Source organism: Neomonachus schauinslandi, chromosome 11 (assembly GCF_002201575.2).
Source record: "Neomonachus schauinslandi chromosome 11, ASM220157v2, whole genome shotgun sequence".
Lineage (NCBI taxonomy): Eukaryota > Metazoa > Chordata > Mammalia > Carnivora > Phocidae > Neomonachus > Neomonachus schauinslandi.
The window spans coordinates 64,144,003-64,166,030 of NC_058413.1; the positions used below are offsets into that span (position 1 = coordinate 64,144,003).

The following is a 22,028-nucleotide window of genomic DNA, read 5'->3' on the forward strand; positions in this document are numbered from 1 at the left end:
ATCCTAAATTAAAACAAAACAAGTCTCTGCTCTGGTTTTCTCCCAGTTTATACCAGATATATTCCTTTAGATGTAGAACAAAAATAATCTGGTTATAAACATGCTAACCTGAAACCAGCTTGCTTTTAGGCCTGGAGTCAATTGTATGGTTAAACAAACAAGCAAAAAATAAACATATAAATGAAGGATTTATTACAGGTAATTTAAATCCAAATAAAACATTTATTAGGAATCCTTAAAGTATAAAACACTATCAAAGAGCTTTTACATTCATTTGGTTCTTAAACAGGTTTCAGTGGTTAGTTACTACACTGGATACAGTGTCAGAGTTCACCTGGAATTTTATGCAAAATTCTATGATATGGTATAAAATAATGATAATAATAGCTAACATTTACTAAGGACTTACTATTTGCCAGGTCCTAAGCTAAGTAGTTTACATTCATTACCTCATTTAATTTTTACTGCAACTAAATGAGGAAATTGAGACTTAAGTTACAGAACTTGCCACACACTTAATAAATGCCTAAACTGGAAAATCAACCCATGTCTCTTAGATCCAAACTCTATGCTCTTAACCACTATGTCAATTACCTCTATTTTCTAGCTATTTTCTACCATCACTTTCATTAATTTCTCAAATGGTCTGAGTCAAACATTTAAAAAATGCCTTACAAGTGCTCACTTAGTCAATCCTCAAAACATCTCCTTAGGTGGTTTTACTATCTCCATTAATTGAGGAGGAATGTAAGACAAACATAATATGCATGATTGTAGACGTACAACATTTAGATACAATTTTCCTCTTTAGTATAGCACGAAGACTGGTTTTCTTGGCGTTTCTGTGATTAATATTTAACTCTAGCCATGCTAATAAGCTGGCATTATTCTGTTGCTGACTCAGCCCACCAGGACACCATGAAGGGCTGTCCTGTAATCATGTGGCCTGAAGGCCAAACTGGAGCCACTGTGGCTAAACTGAGACACATGAGAGAATTCTATCACCTGAAGCTTACTCTAAACTATTATTTTCCCTGCCACATTTTTACAAGTCTAAAACTTGTCCTTCCTGCCACCAGTGTCTCCCCCAGAACAGCATGTCTATGCACCACACACTATAGAAAAACAAAAGGATTAAAATTTTTAAAAGTTTAGGTAGTCTCATGGAAAAAGAACTGGTGTAGGATAAAGCCCAAGTTCCCTCACAGGCCTTACACCATCTGTCCCTTACCTACCTGTGTTCCTTTACCACCATTCCTTCTTACGAACACTGCATTTCTGCCATATGGATCTTTGTATTATTCCCCAATGAGTCCATACGGCTCCAGAAATCTGCTTCTAATATGCTACTCCTTCCACCTGAAACGTTCTCCATGACTACTCATCTGGGAATTTTGACTCGTTTTTCAATATAGGTTCAGGTCTTTTCCTCCATGACTTCCCCAAACTAGAAATTCAAGTTAACTTTTCCAAGCTCACATGGCTTTTCTGTTCATGGCCCCATGATCGATGCACTTGTTGTAACATATGTAATTGCTTTAAGTTTATAGTTTCAAATAGACCACAGGCTTACTAAGGGCACAACTGTCCCTTATTCATCTTTGTAATATATTAATGACTGTCACGCTGCCTATTACAAAGTAGGAACCAAACAAATATTGGAGAAAGGAGGGAAGAAAAAATAGAAGGGATGGAAGAGGGAAATTTTATCTGGTTCTCAAGACTGGGGTCACCTTAGCCATCATTATGAGTGTTCTCTTCAAGAAAATTCTTCTCTAAGACACCTGCAGTTATGTTGTGATGTGAGGACACAAAATACCATGGAAACACAACATAGCATATCCAGCAGAAAATGCTCATGTGAGCATTTAAGGAATCAATTTCACGGTCTTAGATCTTTGAGAGGTGTGCTTTGCAATTGTTACTTATAAGAAAACTGCATTGCAGACATACATTATTTCTACTTCCTAAGCATTTCAACATTATCAGTCTCATTGAATTCATGTAACATGCTCATAGTTCTGAGGCATGTGCGTGTATATACGTGTATATATGTATATATACACGTATATACGTGTATATATGTATATATACATATATATACATATACATATATATGTGAACACATATACATACACGTATATATGTATATATATATTTCTTTTTTGTGATTAAGAAACTAAGGCATATTGATAAAGTGACACTAGCCTCATTCCTTTCCTCCGTAGATATATGACATGAATTCAATAAATTTTTTTACTGACCTACTTTTTCAGAAAATAAGCCATTATTTAAAAAAAATTCTCCTTCCAAAACCCGTGGATAAGAGGAGAAAAGAAAAAGTGGTGTCTATGATCCTATTACCTGATAGTGATCTCTCTCTCTATTGGGTCCTCTAGTATTTCTATTTTAGACAATAAATCAGATATTAATCCAGAATCAGTTAAGTCCAAATATGGGTTTGCAATACAGGGTGGGGGGTAATGTAAATAAAACTACAGAAGAACAGATGGATTTAGCTATTGCTAAGAAAGGAATGGTTCCCAAGAACATTTTTATGTTCCAAATCATCTCTCATATGTAATTTTTCAACAGTTACCCAGAAAATAGTTAAATTATTCATTCTATTGTTCCTGGGCTTTAAGGTATCCGCTAGTACACTGATACCCAAGAATGAATTTCTTACTAGTGGACAAAGGCTTCTATAAGATAAAATAATTAGGCTTCAGTAAAATAGTTGCTTTCTTCATTTAAAATTATAATGGCCACCTTTGCTAAGGGGCTATTGTGTTCCAGGCCTTCATCATAGCCCTTCAGAGTGAGACCCATTTTCAGAGGAGAAAACAGAGTTCAGAGAGGTTTAATGACATATCCAAGACTGCACCCCTGGCAGAGGTAAGATATGAGCCTTGAGTATTTTAGCTTTAAATCGCTGTGATCAACTTACACTGTTCTGTATAGATTACATGATTACAGACACAATATTGGAAGAAGCTCTGAATCATAATGACCTCAAACTTTCCACTTTGGGAATATCACATTTAAAAGTATTTAGTACATGGTCCTCAAACTAAAGGTAGCATGTACTTTTAAAAAATACAGACAGAATTACAGAAGCAATAAAATTGTTAAAATAAGTGGTACTATTGAAAATTATAATAGTTTTGTCAGAGAACAGAGAATGAGATTTCAACATTTTGCATGGAATGGTTTTTATATAGCCTATATATAGCAGATTTATACAGCATTTTTATATAGTCTTTATAATAGGGCTAGAATTATAACAAAGTATTTAAAATTTAAATTCACTTACTATGTGAATGGTATTACTGGACAGGAGGAATTTATCTCTGCTTATAATTTAGTCACAATAAGGGAGATCAACACATAAATTATTTATTCAATAATTATATTTTAATTATTGAATAATAAATTCAATAATTAAAATTGCAATAAATGTAGGTTTTTTGGAGATAGAGACTGGAAGATACTGACATCATCCCCAAGGAGACTATAGCTTAGTAGATGTTGTTTATTGAAATGGAATGCTTTTCCCTATACTGGGCCCCATAAATACCACTAAAACATAAAAGAAAACTGCTACCAGTTTTCAAATAAGATCAAATAATATTCACCCATTTTTCCATCAATAAATATGCATCAATAATCTATTATGAGCCAGTTTCCAAACCAAGTGTGGAGAACATAAAAGTGAATAAAGAGAAAATCTAGGAGGAATTTACAGTCTGGTGGATATAAAGTCAGGAAATAAATAAGACTAGAACAATGACCTCTAGATTACTTGCTATTATAGTTACTGACTTGTGGTCTTTGAGCCTTTACTATGTGTTATGCACAGTGCTAAGCATGTACATAGGTTGTCTCATTTAATCTTCACATAATCCCATTAGATATATCCTATTATTCACACAAATTTATAGATAAAATAGAAGCTTAGAGAAGTTAAATAATTTGCCCAAGATTACACAGTGAGCAAGGATTAAATCCAGGCAGTAAGACTTCTGAATCTTGGCCTTTACCCATGAATGGAGTACAGAAAAGGGAGTTTCCAGCTTTGTCAATGGGGAGCTCAGAGGGTCTTCCAGTAAGAAATGCCCCTTGAGCAAGTCTGATAGGTGAGCAAGATAGACAAGGAGGTTGCGGAAGTGATGGCAAACCAGGCAAAGGAAATAAACACAAAGTCATGGAAATAAAAATGAGAGAAAGTCACTTGTTGGGTGAACAGAAGGCACTTAGTTATGTTTAGTATATAGGATACATATGGAGGGAAAAGTGAAAAATAATACTAAGGACCCTAAATCTGGGACATCTTACCATGTGTCATATATGTAAAATAAATATTATCTCATTTAGTCCTCAAAACAGCAAACTAAAATATGTACTATTATCCTAGTTTTATATATAAGGAAACTGAAGAGTAAAGAGATTAAGTAACTTGCCCAAATATATAATAAAACTAGGATTTATGACCAGGTCCGTTGACTCTAGAGCCTGAGCTCTTCACTTCTAAGCTGGAGAGGCAGAAGCCAGACCACAAAGACTGGAGCTCCATTAATAAGCCTCAGATTTTTTTTTTTTCCTACAGGCCATATAGAAGCTGTTAATCAGAGAGGTAATATTACCAGATTTCTGTTTTAGAAAATTCCTTCCGGTTAGAACATGGAGGAGATGAGGTGTGATCTGAGACAGGAAATTAGTCAAAAGGGTAAATCCAGTTCAAGTGAGAGAAGGTGAGAATATAAACTGGGTCCAGTGTCTATGTAAAAAAAAAATGGGAAGGAAGAGAGATTCAAAATATTAATGAGATCAAATCAGCACACTAAGTAACTGAGGAGGACACTTCTGTGCAAAAAGAAATAGAAGAATTGAGAATAATTTCCGAAGCTTTAGCTTGGGCAATGGGAGAGATGAAAAAAATTTCCCCTGCCTGTGTTTATGGGAAAATGAAAGCATCACAGGAACAGCAGGGAAGATATAGGAAATCTAATCAGTTATTAAGTTTTGTTTCAAAAACCTTAAGGGACCATAGCTGGAATGAAGCATGGCACTGTTTTCGGTGATGGTGTGACTACAGCTAGATTCCCTGAGGCAGTATAATCACAAAAAATCTAATATGACAGCCAACCTCTTACAGAATGAGCCTCTTCATTCCTGGCCTAATTGGTTTCCCAATCTCTTCCTAAGTATAAGCATATTTTGAATAAAAAACAATGTAATGGAGGTGAACTTTAATCAAATTCAGCTATAATTATTCAGATTTATAAAACACAATCAGACAATGATTATTTCTTTTTTAAAAAACAAATTTTGTTAAAAAAAACACACACACAATAAAATAGTCTTTGTATAGACTTTCCAGTGCAATTATATGGATTTGAAATACAATATACCTCTAATGCTTACATGTTGACACATGCAGTCTTGCCAGAAGATTTCCATGTATTATCTCATTTAATTATCGCAATTCCTTGAGTTGGTACTATTATCTCCATTTTAATGATAAAGATAGTAAAATGTATTAAAATTTTATATTAAATTATTAAAAATTATTAGAATTTATTCATCCAAAACAATTTCTGAAGAAGAGTGAATATTCAAACTCAAACCACTCAGCTCAAAAATGTGTCACTGTCACATCTTTCACAGATTTCCTTTTTAAAGTAATTTCATAATTTAGAGTATAAGTAATCAAGTACACATTGATTGTATTACAGCTAGGTAGACCTAACATGGTTCAGAAGTACAAGATATATTTGTTTTCCACCATAAAAAGCAATGTGTTTAGTCATGATGTCCTTTGATAGAAATACAATTACTTTTTGTACTGCTAATTTCTACCAGTGAATTGCTTTGAAAATTCAATTATTCAGTTCAGTTAGTTATTTTATTTAATGTCTATCATCAAAGAAACATGCATCAGTATAACATTAAACAAATTTCACTTGAAATTCTTAATTACTCTAAGTATGCCAGGGGATTCAACCTGCTTTATGAAAAATACACAACAGTGCTTGAACAGAGCCTTTTCTTGGAATTCACTAAATAGATGATGAAAAGGTATTTTGAAGGGAGAGAGCCAAATAGTGAGATAGAGCCATCCAGTCCAACCTTCTACATTCACAATGTTTTTCTTTCACATACAAAATTGAATTACTTTCTCTGTTTCTGATGTCAGACTTCACACTGACATTGTGCTAGATACTTCACAAGTGTTATTTCACTTAATCCTCACAGTTCAGTAATACAGTGGATTTTAAACTGAGTCCATAAATGAGGAAACCAAGGCTCAAAGAAATTAAGCTATTCATTCAGGGCAACACATAAACAAGTGGCAGAGCAAACCTGGGTCGCTTAGATGACAAAATACAATAGATTTGGTGGGGGAAGTATATTATAAGTAATTGCAAGATCTAACTTTATTTTAGAATCTACTTTCTCATATGTCATAGGTATTTAGATCTGCTCTAAGTTTAATTGTTCTTTTATAGCATATATCCCGAGATACACATCTGAAAAAATAAAATCTCCCTCCCAAGTAATCAGAAAGATATCTGGAATTAATAACATAAACAAGAATACCTTTTAAATGTATATTGCTTTAAATATGAGAACACAGTTAATTTCTTTTTTTTTTAAGATTTTATTTATTTATTTGACAGAGAGAGAGCACAAGCAGGGGGAGCAGCAGGCAGGAGAGGGATAAGCAGGCTCTCCACAAAGCAGGGAGCCGGATGTGGGGCTCGATCCCAGGACCCTGGGATCATGACCAGAGCCAAAGGCAGATGCCCAACCCTCTGAGCCACCCAGGCGCCCCCAACACAGTTAATTTCTAAAAGTCAACTGAAAATACTGTGTGTTTTTGTTCTGCCATAATTCATCACTGTTGAATTCCTTTAGGACATTCAGGTAGTTCTGAAGTTATTGTTATTCAAACATTAAAATTTCATCTCCTCTTATATATAGTATGAAATTGTTATCAGTCTTTGCTGCATTGTAATTTTGAAAACTCAGGATTTCTAGTCATCTTTTTTTAAAATTTTTTATTGTTATGTTAATCACCATATATCATTAGTTTCTGATGTAGTGTTCCATGATTCATTGTTTCTAGTCATCTTCTTATGGATAAATTCCCATAGTCAGGGACCTACTACAACATCCACTTTCTTGCTACCACCCTCTGGCCCACTCCCCACCTCATTCCTTTCCCTATTTCTTAATCAGCATTCAGACTCCCCAGGACTAAGCTGTACCTCAACATCTTAGATTTCTTCTTGGAAAAGAGCCGGTGGGTAGAAGTTGTCAGCAACCAGCTTGGTATAATCAAGAACCAGAGACCTCAGTTTGGTTCTTATCCACTGTCAGGGTTTGGCCATGTCCCTAACTCTCTCAAAATGTTTGTGGTGTGGGGACATACTTAAATTGAATAGTTAGGGTAAACTTAGAAATAATGTTTTTAATAAAATGCCAGAAGCATATGGGAAATGTAGTAACTGGTGGTTTTAATTTAATTATTATTAATATAAGAAAGCATTTTGTGATGATCAGACTCGCCCAACAACATAATGAGCTGCTGTGTGAGGGAAAGAGCTTTATGTCACCAAAAGTCCTTGGAAAATGGTGGCAGGGACTAATCCTATATTCGAGCAAAATAAGTGATGATTGTTGGGATCTACTTTTAAAGAATTCTTACCTGCTCTGTTCCCAACCTAGAGTGCTGGTATTTAGTTACAAGTCTAGTACAAAAAACTTTTGATTTCTAATTCTTTCTATCCCTGCCTCTTGACTGTCTTCCTCCTCCACCCTTTCCCAATGGGCTAGGTATTAACTTGCTACCTTCTTTCTTGTTTGGGATATACAATTCTAAAAGACTCCTCTCTTATAACCACTTCTGTTTTGAGGTAACCTGAAAAGGTGCTTCATATTAGAATGGCTTCCAAATTCAAGAAAGCAAACCTCATGTATTCATGTATTCATTCACCTGGTGAATGCCCTATAACAGAGAAAACACATGAACTTGAGTCTGAAAAGTTTTGGGTCAAATGTGAGCTGTACCACTCCCTAGCAGTACAACATGATTTATTTAACTGTAAGAGCCTATTTCTTCATCTTTAAAATGGACTAACATCTGAGAAAGATAGTTTAAGAGGGTGGCTAGGAAGACCTTGAACTTGCTTTCTATGGACACACCAAATCTATACCTATATATATCGCAGTTCCTCCTGAAGAACTGAGAGCTGACTGAACAGCTTCTGCACAACAAGCGATAGAGGGACCACACAGAGAAGGGTAGAAGAGATAGAGACACAGTAATGACAGGAACCTCATCCTTGACCCAGCAACCTGAAGTAAGGAGGGATATCACTGAAGGTCCCTTGCACATACTCACCTGCCCTGGGGCACAGCAAGAAAACAGCAGGTTAAAGGGAAACTAGGCTCTAAATAAAGGAAATCCATTTGCTAACCTTAGCATGTCCACCAAAGAGGGTAGGAAACTGCTGGAACTTCCTCTATGTTGGAGAAGACTGCTAGTGCTATTTTTTATGTTCACCCTCCACCTTGATACCACAGATGGGAGCAGTGTCCTATAAGGGCCACCCCAGCATATCCTCAGCCCCTGACTCACACCAGCTCCAAGCATCTCCCCAAGGTGGCACTGGCACAGAGTGCCCTGCCCACCCTCACCCCCACCTACACCAACCAAAGCTTCAGCCATCCTACCAAAGCACTCTGACCTGCACCTGACCCAATGGTCCTGCTAAGGCAGGCTTGGTGTGGGACACCATGGGACATCCCTGGCCCATGCCTGCTCCAGCCTCAGCTATCCTGCCAAGGTGGCCCCAGCATAGCATATTCTGGGAGAAAACCTGCCTGTTCCTGATTCAGCTGCCCCGCTGAAGTGGCCCCTGCAAGGGGCTCTATCCAGCTCCAGCTGTCCTACCAAGGTAGCCCTATCTCATGTGCCCTGGGACACCCCCCCCAACCATATCTGCTCCAGCTCCAGATATCCTACCAAGGCAGATATCACAATACATGCAGAGACCCTCTGGCCTGTGCCTGCTTCAGTTCCAGCCATCCTGTCAAGGTTACCCTAGTGTGATGTGCCTCAGGACTACTTGACTGCACCCACACCAACTCCAGTGCACCACCAAGGCAGACTCTATATGCAGTGTGCCCTAGGACCCTGACTCATGCCAGATACAGCTCCAGCTGACCAGCCAAGGCAGCCAGGAACATGCAGTCTACATAGGGGATGCTCCTACACAAGACCATTCTTTCAAGATTGAGACAAGAAGGTATTACTCCTAATTCATAGAAACAAACACAGTAAGTAAAACAAAATGAGAAAATAGGAATATGTTCCAAATAAAAGAACAAGATAAAACTGCAGAATAAAAATTCTAACAAAACAGAGGTAAGTAATTTAGCTGATAAAGAGTTGAAAGTAATAGTCATAAAGGTGCTTGCTGAACAGGGGAGAAGAATGGAGGAACACAGAACTTCAACAAAGAAATGGAAAATATAAGAAAATACCAAATAGAAGTGATAAAACTAAAGAATAACAATAACTGCACTAAAAAAAATACACTAGGGGGCTCACCAGCAGACTAGATGAAGCAGAAGAAAGAACCAGTCAAAATGAAGACAAGGGAGTAGAACTAACCCATCAGAGCAGCAAAAATAATAATAATAATAATAATAATAATAATAATAATAATTTTTAATTGTTATGTTAATCACCATACATTACATCATTAGTTTTTGATGTAGTGTTCCATGATTCATTCATTCATTGCGTATAACACCCAGTCTCCATGCAGTACATGCTCTCTTTAATACCCATCACCAGGCTAACCCATCCCCCCACACCCCTCCCCTCTAGAACCCTCAGTTTGTTTCTCAGAGTCCATAGTCTCTCATGGTTCGTCTCCCCCTCTGATTTCCCCCCTTTCATTTTCCCCTTCCTGCCAAATTTTAAAATGAGGATAGTTTAAGGGTTTAAGGGGTGTGGGGGGGGTGCCTGGGTGGTTCAGTTGGTTAAGCATCCAACTCCTGATCTCAGCTCAGGCCTTGATCTCAGGGTTGTAAGTTCACATCCCATGTTGGGCTGCACACTAGGTGTGGAGCCTATTTAAATAAATAAATAAATAAATAAATAAATAAATAAATAAATAAATAAATAAAATCAGGTTAGTATAAGGGACCTCTGAGACAACATAAAACATGTGAACATTTGCATTATAGGGGTCCCAGAAGGAGAAGAGAGACAGAAAAGATGAAACAATAGATTTGAAAAAATAATGGCTGACACAAACAATGAATCATGGAACACTACATCAAAAACTAATGATGTAAGGTATGGTGATTAACATAACATAATAAAATAAAATTTAAAAAAAAAGAAAGAAAAAATAATGGCTGAAAATTTCCCTAACCTGGGAAGGAAACAGATATCCAGGACCAGAAAGCAAAGAGAGTCCTGAACAAGATGAACCCAAAGAGATACACAAAAGACATACTGTAATTAAAATGGCAAAAGTTACATTAAAGAAAGAATCTTAAAGGCAGTAAGAAAAGAAACAAATAGTCACATACAAGGGAAAACCCATAAGACTATTGGTTGATTTTTCAGCAGAAACTTTGCAGACCCAGAAAATGGCAGGATATATTTAAAGTATATATATATTTTTAAAGTTACAAGCAATACTGCCCTATGCAGCAAGGTTATCACTCAGAATTGAAGGAGAGAGAAGAGCTTTGCAAAAAGCAAAAACTTAAAAAATTAATCACCACCAAACAAACCTTATAAGAAATATTAAAGGGTCTTGTTTAAGTGAAAAGACCATAACTAGAAAAGTATGTGAAAAACATCTTATGGATATATACAAATACAGAGGAACAGCAGTGGAACAGCCACTAAAAAAACTAGCTTGAAAATAAAATCAACTATAACTACAATAAGTAGTTTAGGTATGAACAAGATATTAAAAAATATAAAATACAACATCAAAAACATAAAATGTGGGGGTGTAGTAAAAATGTAAAAAATAATGCTTTTAGAACGTGTTCAAATGGGACTCCTGGATGGCTCAGTCAGTTAAGTGTCTGGTTTCAGCTTGGGTCATGATCCCAGGGTCCTGGGATTAAGTACTGCATCAGGCTCCTTGCTTAGCAAGGAGCCTGCTTCTCCCTCTGTCTGCCACTACCCTGGTCATACTCTCTCTCTCTCTGACAAATAACTAAATAAAATCTTTTTTTTTTAAAGAATGTGCTCAAACTTTAGCGAATTTCAGCTTAAAATAGACTACTACATGTTTATAGGGTGATATATAAAAATGCCATGGTATCCACAAATGAAAAACCTCCAATAGATACAAAAAATCAAGAGAAAGGAATCCAAATATAACACTAAAGTAAACTACCAAACAAAGGAAAAGAGAAAGAAAAGAAGGAATGGATCTACAAAAATAAATAACCAGAAAACAATTAATAAAATGGCTATAATTACATACCTATTAATGATTACTTTAAATGTAAATGGACTAAGGTCTCCAATAAAAGACATAAGATGGATGAATGGATTAAATAAAAGAAAACGACTCTTTCATATGCTGCCTACTAGATATACACCTCAGATCTAAAGACACACACAAACTGAAAGTGAAGAGATGGTAAAAGATATTCCATAAAATGGAAATGAAAAGAAAGCAAGAGTAGCAATACTGATATCAGACAAAAAAGACTTTAAAACAAAAACTCTAACAAAAGACAAAAGTGTATTACATAATGTTAAAATAGTCAATAAAAAGAGAATATACTATTTGTAAATATTTATGTACCCAACATAGGATCACCTAAATATACAAATCGAATATTAACAGAAATAAGAGGAGAATTGACAGTACTACTATAATAGTAGGTGACTTTAATACTCCACTTACATCAATGGATAGATCATCCAGAGAGAATATCAATAAAAAAACTTTGGCCCTAAATGACACATTAGAATAAATGGACTTACTAGATGTATATAGAACACTCCATCCAAAAACTGAAAAATTATTTTCAAGTGCACATGCAGCACTCTTCAGGATTGATGACAAAAAAAAATAAGTAAATTCAAGAAAATCAAAATCATATCAAACATTTTTTCTGACCACAAGGGTACAAAGCTAAAAAAAACAATTAAAAGAAGAAGACTGGGAAAAAACAAAACAAAACACAAAGAGACCAAACAACATGCTACTAAACAACCAATGGTTCAACAAATAAATCAAGGAGGAAATCAAAACTAATGACAAATGAAAATGGAAATACAACTTTCCAAAATGTATGGGACACAGCAAAAGCAGTTCTAATAAGGAAGTTCATAGCAATACAGGCTTACCTCAAGAAACAAAAATCCCAAATAAACAATGTAACTTTACTCCTAGGAACTAAAAAAACAACAGAACCAAAAGTTAATAGAAGGAAGGAAATAATAAAGTTCAAAGCAAAAATAAATGACATAGAAACTAAAAAGACAACAGAAAGATCAATGAAAATAAAAGTTCTTCAGAAAGATAAAATTTATAAATATCTAGTCAGAGTCATCAAGAAAAAAAGATAGAAGGTCAAAACAAATAAAATCAGAAATGAAAGAGAAGTCACAACTGACACCAAAGAAATAGACAGGATCATAAAAAACTACTATAAACCATTATACGCCAACAAACTGGAAAACCCAGAAGAAATGGATAAATTCCTAGGAACACACACAATCTTCCAAGACTGACTCACAAAGAAATAGAAAATCTGAACAGACTGATTATACATGATAAAATTGAATCAGTAATTTAAAAAATCCCAAAAAACAAAAGTCCAGGACCAAATGGCTTCATGAGTGAATTCTATCAAACATTTAAAGAAGAGGTAGTACCTTACCTTCTCAATTATTACAAAAAAATGAAGACAGAGGAATGCTTCCAAACTCACTTTACAAGGCCAGGATTTTCCTCATATAAAAACCAGACAAAGAAAACACACAAAAAAGAAAACCACAGGCCAATATCCCTTATAAACATACACACAGAAAACCTCAACAAAATATTAGCAAACCAAATTCAAGAATATATTAAAAGGGCCATACACCGTGATCAACTGGGAATTATTCCAAGGATGTAAGATGGTCCAACATCTGCAAATCAATTAATGTGATATACCACATTAACAAAGCAAAGGATAGAAATCATATCATCTCAACAGATAAAAAAAACACATTTGACAAAATTCAACATCCATTTATGAAAAATACTCTCAATAAAGTGCATATACATGGAATGTACCTCAATATGATAAAAGCCATATATGACAAACCCACAGCTAACATTATACTCAATGGTGAAAAGGTGAAATTCTTTCCTCTAAGATTAGGAACAAGATGAGGATACTCCCTCTTGCCACTTTTTTCAACATAGTATTGGAAATCCTAACCACAGCAATTAGGCAAGAAAAGAAATAAAAGGCATCCAAATTATTAAGAAGTAAAATTGTTAATATTTGCAGATGCAACAATAGTAACATAGAAAACCCTATAGACTCCACCAGAAAAATTATTAGAATGAATGAATTCAGTAATTTCATGGATATAAAATTAACATACATAAATCAGCTGCATTTCTATACATTAATAATGAACTAGCAGAAGGAGAAATTAAGAAAAATCCCATTTATAATTGCATCAAATAGAATAAAGTAAGCAAGGAGATGAAAAACCAATACTCTGAGAGCTATAAAACACTGAGGAAAGAAATTAAGGATGATACAAATAAATGGAAAGATATTTCTTGCTCATGGATTGGAAAAAAAATGTTATTGTTAAAATATCCACATTACCCAAAGCAATCTATAAATTCAATGCAATCCCCACCAAAATACCAATGGTATTTTTCACAAAAGTAGAACGAACAATTCTAAAATTTGTATAGAAACACAAAAGGCCCTGAATAGCCAAATGTATCATGAAAAAGAACAAAACTGGAGGTAACATGTTCCATGATTTCATACTATAATACAAAGCTATAGTAATCAAAATAGTATGGTACTGGCATGAAAACAGACACACAGATCAATGGAATAGAATAGAGAGATCAAAAAAACCCCCACATTTATGTGATCAATTAATCTTTGACAGAGGAGGCAAGAATATACAATGGGGAAAAGACAGTCTCTTCATAACTGGTATTGGGAAAACTAGACAGTGACATGCAAAAGAATGACACTGGACCACTATGTAATACCATATACAAAAATAAATTTAAAATGGATTAAAGACTTGAGTGTAAGGCCCAAAACCATAAAACTCCTAGAAGAAAATATAAACATGAAGTTCTTTGCAATTGATCTTAGCAATATTTTTTTTGGACAAGTCTCCTCAGGTAAGAGCAAAAAAAGCTAAATAAACACATGGGACTACATCAAACGAAAAAGCTTTTTACACAGCAAAGGAAGCCATCAATAAAATGAAAGGCAACCTACTGAATGGGAGAAGGTATCTGTAAATTATACATCCAACAAAGGGTTAATTTATAGTACTTAATATCAGAAAAACCCAATTAAAAATTGGCAGAGGGTTTGAACAGACATTTTTCCAAAGTCCAACAAGCACATAAAAAGATATTCAACATCACTAATCATCAGGGAAATGACAATCAAAACCTTAATGAGATATTACCTCACATATGTCAGACTGGCTATTATAAAAAAAAAAAAGCAAATGTTGGTAAGGATGTGGACAAAAGGGGACCTCCCCACACTTTTGGTGTGGGAATGTAAATTGGTGCAGCAAATATACTATGAAAAACAGTACAGAGATTCCTCAAAAAAATAAAAATAGAACTACCATATCATCCAGCAACTCTACCCTGGGTATTTATCTAAAGAAAATGAAACACCAATTTGAGGATATATATGCACCTTTATATTCATGGCAGGATTATTTCCAATAGCCAAGATATGGAAGCATCTTAATGGTCCTTCAATAGATGAATGGATAAAAAAAAATGTGGAGTGTATACATAAACACACACACACACAGACACACACCTGGAATATTAGCCATAAAAAGAATGAAATCTTGACATTTGTTACAACATGGATGAATCTAGAAAGTATTATCCTAAGTGAAAAAGTCAGAGAAAGACAAATACTGTATGCTTCATTTATAAGTAGAATCAAAAAAATCAAAACAAGGGGCGCCTGGGTGGCTCAGTCGTTGGGCGCCTGCCTTCGGCTCAGGTCATGATTCCGGGGTCCTGGGATCGAGCCCCGCATCGGGCTCCCTGCTCGGCGGGAGGCCTGTTTCTCCCTCTCCCACTCCCCCTGCTTGTGTTCCCTCTCTAGCTGTCTCTCTCTCTGTCAAATAAATAAATAAAATCTTTAAAAAAAAAAAAAAATCAAAACAAAATAGAAACAGACTCATAGATATAGGAAACAAACAGCTAGTTACCAAAGGGTGGAGGGGTTGGGGGTGGGAGAAATAGGTAAAGGAGATTACAAGGTATAAACTTCCAGTTATACAATAAGTCATGAGGGAATACAGTCAATAATATTGTAATAACTTTATGTATTGACACATGGTAACTAGACCTATCATGGGGATCATTTTATAATGTATAAAAATACTGAATCACTACAATATATATCTAAAACTAATAGGATATTGTTTGTCAATTATACTTTAATTTTTAAAAATTGGCTCTACTTCATATGTTCATGTCACACTTGGGACAGTTCCTTACATATAACAGGTATATAATAAATGCTACTTTTTGCATTTACTTTCTTTGCTACTAATTAAAACTGACTCTTAATCCAGCAAGAAGAACCTGAAATTGGTAAAACATAATGTTTATTAAAGATATAACTTTGTAACTAGTTGCATTATTTTAACATGGGTGATACTGTATAGTGTAAATGAATGATACTTATTTTTTACAACTTCAAGAGAAAATAATTACTAAAGATAATTGGGAGTATGCTGAAATCAAATAGAAGTATCCAGTGAAGCCAATCTCAGGGTACATAAATGAATGCTAAGTGCGAAAAGCAAAAAAAGCAACAATAAAAAATCTGCCTTCATTATCCTCAACATTATATGAAAATTAATTTATACTGAGACATTTTGAGACTTCTTTTTATATGATGAAATTTTGAAGGAAGAGGATGCAATTTTTCTGTGAGAAAAACTGAAATATGGCTAACTAATGTATCAGGAAAACAAAAATTTTTACAAAATCATATCTCATTCAAACAATGTCAATAATAACATGGTACAGTAACATTATTTATAGCTATTCATACCCTTTGTATATCAGATAATATTCACAACAACCTGCAAGATTGGCATTAATAGCCCCACAATTCAGAGCAGAAAACAGAGACTAAGAGGTTGTTTCAGACATTTGAACTTGATGAGCAGGGATGGTGTCTGGATTTGAATTTGAATCCTTTGTTTGCTTTATTCCAAGTCCTCCTCCCAGTTTGGATTTTTTATTATTACAGAGGACGCACTGGATAACTTGAGCAAGCAAAGGCAGAGGCACCCACACCATCAGTCAGCTTCTGTCTACCCTGACTCCTTGCCCAGCCCTGAGCCTGCAGTCAGCCAGGCAGCACAGCTTGCCATCACTCCCTGGTCTCCCACTTAAACTTCCGCCAAGACATATGTGTCAGTCCTAGATCCTGGATCCTCTCCAGTTCCTGTTTCTCCATTCTGGCTCCCAAGCTGCAGAACAGAAAGTCGTACAGGACCAGTCACAGGGCTGGTGAAAACCACAGACTGAGGCATGGCCACTCTGGTGGGGTTGTCTTGTCTTTCTCTTGGATCCACTCCCAGTCATGGCTGGCGTAAACGTTTCTCCTCTTCACAGGCCTCTATTCCCAAAATCCTTTTCTTATTCCCATTTCATTTTCTCTTTTCTTAAAGGGGCAGAATTCCAGTAGGAGGGGAGACTCTATCTTCTCTTATTTTCAAGTCTGCCTGATTTGAATCTCATCTCTTCTACTTATTGGCTAGCAACTTTGGTCAAATCACTTAATCTCTGTAATTCGAGGCTTTTTTTTTTTTTTAACGTGGGAACTGATGTGTGCTCCCAAGAGTTATTGCAAAGGAAAATATGTCTCCATAGTATCTTGCTCAGAATAGCTGTTGTAGCTATTACTGTTGTTATTAAAGCATGTTAGGTCCTACACACCCTCATTCTCACCCTGACCACCTCCTGTGAGACTTGTCTCCGTACCCTATTCTTGTGGAAATTTCAGAATGTTAGAACTGGAAGTAACATTAGAAGTGCTTGAATCACCTCCTACCACTTTTTTTTTTTCTTTTTACTGATAAAATTGAAACCCAGAAAATAGAAAGGATGTATTCATAGCAAAGTTGGCTCTGGAATTGAAGACTTACAATTCCTAATATTGAGCAGTTGCCTTTACACCCCACTCAACAGTGTCTTCATTGTCTTCTCTTTCTATGGTGCTGCCTAAAGGATGGAGAAGAACTTTCACTTGATCTCACAGACCCATCCAGATCACACCCTATTTTTCTCCCTTCTTTTTCTGGAAGATTTCCCCAAATAAGACATAGCTGTGGGCTCTATCCTTCCCCCATCATCGCTCCCCTAAACCACTCACAATTTAGCTTTCAACCTATTGACTCTACTGAAATTTCCAAATCCCATTTTTTTCTCAATTAAAAATGTCCTGTTCTAGGCCAATATGTCTGCTTGGTTTATATTGATGCCCCACATGCCTAGCACAAACTAGGGACACAGTATTCAATATATATTCTATTTAGTGAATGAATAAATGAATCATCAGTAACATCATCCCCCTGTCTTTGGGATTCTCTCCTTACTTTGTTGCTATAGTACTAAATCTCTTGTCTTCACTAAACTTTGACTCTCCACCTCTCACAGTAGGGATTTTCAACTTTCTCCTTCTCTCTGCATGCTCCCCATTCTCAGGGCATTAACAGTCCTTGACTACAAAATCTATAGTTTCGGCTTGACTCTCCTTTTCTCAATGCTGCATTTCAACTGGTTGGTCTTTATTAACCTTGTGGATGACTTGTTGTCACCCCAAACTTAATATATAAATGCAAATAAAATCAAATTCCTCCTCACCTATTCCAAATTTCCCTAGTTCTGTTGACATTAACATAATTATCCCAAAACTTCAGGCATAAAACTTTGAAATGTCCTTTGACACTTCCCTTGCATTCCACCTTCCCCATTCATTAATCACTAAATCTGGATAATCCCCTCAAGTATTTCTTTTTCCTCTACCTCCAGCAGCCCCCAACTTACTACCCATAGCCATTCTTCAGATCGCATAAATCTTTTGCCTTTTACTAATTCATCTTCCCTAAATATTACTTCCTCAGTGAAACTTTGCAGTGACCTCCCAGTTTAAATCAGGCCTTGTATAATTTCCTAACATGCCATCTTCTTTTTAACTGTTATTGTACATGTATGTGTTTAGTCATCTAACTATAAACTCCTTGAAGAAGAGACCATCTCTATTTTCTTCATAATTATCTTTGCAAAGCCCCACCAACATCTGGCAAAAGAAAAGATCTATACAAAATAGGAAATGAATTAGTAATTAATTATTGAGATCATTTTCCCCAAAGAGCTTCCATGCCTGTTTTCATTTGGTCCTAGTGATGTGGGAAACAAAGGCAGAAGGAAAATTATTAAATTGCCTTACTACTTATAGCCCATTGACAAGTCCTTGAAACAGGCAGAATGACATTCCTCTAGGAACTCAGATGCTACCTCCATGTTAATACTTTGTTAAGGGCAAAAGGCAATCAGTCCAACTCCCCCACGATCCTGTAAGTCTACTTTAACATACAAAAATTCCTTTGGAAATTTCCTTTATCTCTAAACCCCCCAAGATATTTGTTAGCAGTCATCCCCCAAGCATATGACCCATCGACAAACATCTGAAGGGTCTCATGACTAAGGTTTTATTGGGCAGTAATGTATGACTTTTCCTAACAATAGCTAACCCCCTCAAGGTCCTGGAAACCTTATTTCCAAAATTCCTTAGAGACCCCCTCCCAACATGAAAATATATAATGGACAGCTCTTTCTGCCCATGGGTCCTGTCCCCGTGCTTTAATAAAACCACCTTTTTGCACCAAAGACATCTCAAGAATTCTGTCTTGGCCATTGGCTTCAAGCCCTATTATCTTTCCTACATCATTGAAGCAGAGATGTTTATACTATACTTCTAGATTTTCACCAAAAATGCTTAAACCATACACAAAAATAATCAAAATGGATTAAAGACCTAAATGTCGGACCTTAAACCATAAAAATAAACTATTGGGACTTTGTCAAAATAAAAAAACTTCTGCACAGTGGAGGAAACAATCAGCAATCAACAAACCTTGACAAAGAGTTAGTATCTAAAATATATAAAGAACTTATAAACTCAACACCCCAAAAATGAATAATCCAATTTAAAAATGGGCAGAAGACAAGAATAGACATTTTTCCAAAAAAAAAAAAAAGACATACAGATGGCCAACAGATACATGAAAAGATGCTGCTCAACATCACTCATCATCAAGGAAATACAAATCAAAACTACAAGGAGATATCGCCTTACACCTGTCAGAATGGTAAAAATCAACAACACAAGAAAAAACAGGTATTAGCCAGGATGTGAAGGAAGGGGAACCCTCTTGCAAGGTTGGTGAGAATGCAACCTGGGGCAGCCACTCTGGAAAACAGTATGGAGGTTCCTCAAAGAGTTAAAAATAGAACTACCCTACGATCCAGCAATTGCACTACTAGATATTTACCCAAAGAATACAAAAATACAAATTCAAAAGGATAAATGTAGTCCAATGTTTGTAGAAACATTATCTACAATAGCAAAATTATGGGAACAACCCAAGTGTCCATCGATTGATGAATGGATAAGGAAGATGTAGTGTATATATATATATATATGCAATGGAATATTCAGCCGTAAAAAAGAATGAAATCCTCACATTTGCAAAGACCTGGATGGAGCTAGAGTATATATTGCTAAGGAAAATAAGTCAGTCAGAGAAAGACAAACACCATATGATTTCATCCATATGTGGAATTTAAGAAATAAAACAAACAAGCTAAAGGAGAAAGAGAGAGAGAGAGGAAAACCAAGAAACAGACTAACTCTAGAGAACAAACTGATGGTTACCAGAGGGGAGGTCAGTGGGGCAATGGGTGAAATAGGTGATGGGGATGAAGGAGTGTACTTGTGATGAGCACAGGGTGTTCTATGGAAATGTTGTACACTATATTGTACACCTGAAACTAATATTACACTGTAAGATAACTACTGGAATTTAAATAAAAACTTAAAAAATAATAAAAATGTTTTACACATTTCAAAGGGGCTTACTTTCTTTGAGAAAAAAGTGCTTGAGAAGAACGTGTAATTTCCTTATTGTAGCAGATGAATGAAATATTTCTATACTTAGATTAATTGAGTCATCTTTTTTTTTTTAAAGATTTTATTTATTTATTTGACAGAGAGAGACACAGCGAGAGAGGGAACACAAGCAGGGGGAGTGGAGGAGGGAGAAGCAGGCTTCCCGCTGAGCAGGGAGCCCGATGCGGGGCTCGATCCCAGGACCCTGGGATCATGACCTGAACCGAAGGCAGACGCCCAACGACTGAGCCACCCAGGCGCCCCTGAGTCATCTTTTAAAAATGAATGTGCCGTCATTACAAGAAAGATTGTAAGGTGCCACAGTCCACATGAATCACAGTTTCAATTGTGTGTAAGTAGGACTTACTCAATTTTTCTGAAGAAAACCCTGAGACCCTGACTTGTTCTAAATTATAGATCTTTCTTCCTTCAGATTAGATCTAAACAAAACCACAAGAAATTAAAAGTGGCTTTCACCCAGATAGGCTGTGGGTGCTGAAGCAAGTGGCTCAACAAATGAAGGAAGCAAATATTTACTATTCATATTTGCAAGGGTCAAGCAGATCTCAACCACAAATGTTTCCCCTCCCTTTATAAACAAATAAAGCTCAATCCTACAAAACACCCCACCCTAAATTCCACTTTTGTCAAAACATTAACATATAATTGGATACTTAGGTTGCAAGAGTTGGGGTTAGAGGAAAACCTGGTTTGGCATATCAATGATGATAATTAACATAAGAAAATTAGCCAAGTCTTCAGCTTTGATAATATTCTCAGCTATAATGTTAAATAAGAGAATGAAAATAGGTTTTTGGGCTAGGAAGATCCATTAAGATATCCATAAAGAGGTAGATCAAAAAAAAAAATAGTGCTGCAAGTATTCAGTTATGCAAGATTTTTATGTATTTATTTATTTATTTATTTATTTTGGTGGAATCTATTCCCCAGAATAACTAGCACATTACCACATTGTTTTCTTCTCTGCTTTAAGAGTAATAGTAGCAGCCAATATTTCTTAGCATATATCATACTAAGTGCTTATATATTTAATTTACAATCTCATTTAATCCTTCCAATACATGTTTTCATAAACCACTAGTATTTCCATTTTGCCCCTGAAACTAGTCTTCAGGAATTTTAAGTATCTTGTCTATTTTCCTACTACTAGTAAATGTTAGGAGTCGAGTTTCAACACCAGTTTTTCGAACTTTACAAATTCACATCTCCACCTCTATAATAGTATCTTCACGAGTACCAGTTCTTAATCATGAGGTGTCTAGACTTGGGCCCTGCCAAGTACTTTAAAGAAAAAAACTACATTCACTTGAGAATACAGTTTTCATAATTAGACCTGGGTTTGAAGAGTAATTTAGCCCATTTCTCTCTACAAACCCGTGGGGTGTTACTTATTTTCCTCCAATTCCTCATTGATAAAATGGAACTACTATCTAGACAGTATTTCCTTCATTTATTCAGAAAAGGTTAATAGGTACCCACTCTATGGTATCATGCTGGTCAGTATAGGTAGAGTGATACAT

General features: G+C 35.7%; 1 protein-coding gene across 2 annotated transcripts in view; it reads right to left on the reverse strand.

Moving 5' to 3' along the window:
* DLG2 (discs large MAGUK scaffold protein 2) overlaps positions 1-22,028 on the reverse strand; it is a 1,451,407-nt gene that overhangs the window by 1,218,415 nt on the left and 210,964 nt on the right. The window lies entirely within an intron of this gene.